Source organism: Solanum lycopersicum, chromosome 9 (assembly GCF_036512215.1).
Source record: "Solanum lycopersicum chromosome 9, SLM_r2.1".
Lineage (NCBI taxonomy): Eukaryota > Viridiplantae > Streptophyta > Magnoliopsida > Solanales > Solanaceae > Solanum > Solanum lycopersicum.
The window spans coordinates 24,638,883-24,641,000 of NC_090808.1; positions in this window are offsets into that span (position 1 = coordinate 24,638,883).

Below are 2,118 nucleotides of genomic sequence, written 5' to 3' on the forward strand. Positions count from 1 at the left end.
TTTCGCGCGTAGCTGGAGGTTGTGGTTCGAATCCCACGCCTCCCATTTATTTGCTTAATTAGTTTTCCTCCTCCTCCTTTCCCCCAGGTCGCGAATTCGATCCTCCCCAACCCCAATTTCTTTTTTCCCTCTCTTTTCTTCCCTCGCACAAACCAGCAGGTAAGGGGTTCGATTCCCCTTAGCTCCTTCACTTTTTTTTCTCTTTTCTGGCGAAATTCGTTAGAGCCTCAATCCCTGTTCGAACCCCACTTAGCAAATTCCCTTTTTATTTAATTTATTAAGGCATGCTGTAGTGAGGTTCTGGGTTCGATCCCTGCAGGCCTCACTTATTATTATTATTTTTTTATTTCTTTGACGTCCAAAAATTTCCAGATTCTTTCTAAAGCCTATTTCCAGGTTTTGAAAATTTATTCCACGATTTTTCTACCCCTTTTTTCCTCAAATTTCAGATTAGTTCTTAGGGAAATTTCATGGTTCATTTAAAACGTTTTAGGTACATTTTCATAGATTGGTTTAGCCAAGAATTTCTCCCTCAATCAAGCCACATAACATTTCATATGAACTTCACGCCTTACCTCAGTTTATTCACGAAAAATATACGACCATAATACATTAAACTTTTGGAGCATTACACAGAGAATCTCACTTACTGTAACATACTTACACACACACATGCACATAATTTCATAAAAACATGGTTGCCTTTCATACGATTTCAAGTACACAAACATAATCATATTCATTACGAAAACATAATATACACCTAAATCTACTAGCAATCATACCCAACCTAAAATTCATTGGGAGCTACTGACAGGGGCATGCAACGTGAAACAGCCTTAGTTTTTAATCGTATGGGGTCTCTTGGGAAAGGGGCCAAGAGAGAAGAAACTCATACCTCAATTGACTTGATCAAACGTGAAGTTGCCGTCCAAAATCTTCTCCAAAACCACGTCCAACTCACCTAGAGTTTCACCACCAACTTGACGGAATCTCCACTTAGCCTTGACATTTTGATTACTTTGTATTTTACTTTAAAAAAATTGTGAGTTCTTCAAGTGTGAAGAACTCTTGATGTATTTTCTGGTTTTTGTTGTGTTTGGCAGAATAACCTGAGAGAGAGAGAGAGAGAGAGAGAGAGATTTAGAACGTGAGAGAGTTGAGAAACGTGAGGGAGGGGTTATTAGGATTAGGAGACTAAATTCAAGACTTAGTGAAAGTAGGAGTTATTAAGTTAATACAAAAATCTGATTTATTTTAATAAATACGTGAAAGGACCATTATGCTATTAAAATTTCAGATTTTTAAATAACAATTAAATCACCTTAAGTATTTATCTATTCGATTTTTGGGTTTTTAAAATAAGTAATTAAGTTTGAAGTAAGGAAATGAAAAACATGTCTTCTCCCTCAGTTTCACATTTTCATCCGCAAGCATTTTCTCCTGGATTCATACGAAAGGGAAGTATATTAAGCAAACAAGTACTGAATTGAAGTCGTGTGTGAATTAAAGCTCGAAAATATATCATTAAATGTGGCCTTACCTTTTCTTTAGTCGCTCAACATGTTCCTTTGAAACTTGAAATTGAAAAGAACATAAGATAAATGTAAAGTTTTTGAGACTTCATAAGAAAAGATCATCACTAAGACTTTGATCAAGAAACAATTCTTTCCCGGATGGCGCTGACACTCCATTCCAAGGGTATCTGCAGATCTTTTCCCAAGACTTTCCTAATCGAAATTTCATTAATTCAAGACATTTAATTTATTTGAACCATCAATCTAAAGCTGATATGTCTTAAGTCTCAGCAAAATAGATTTAAACTAGAGATGAACCACTGTAAAAATTGGAGGATATGTGCCTCCTTTTACTACCAGAATACCTCTCCTTCCTCAAAATATCTCCAGTATTTATGTACTCCAACCCAAAAGTTTCAACAACCTTCAAAGATGAGTACTTTTTTTTCACTACCAAGATCGAAATAGAAACTTCTAGAACTTGAATAAAATTAGAGAAGTACAACAATTGAATAACAGATGCTTCTAATTACCGATTAAATTCAAATTAAGCAGAAATCCACCATCAAATTGAGTTGTAGACAGAAAATCATACTGCATC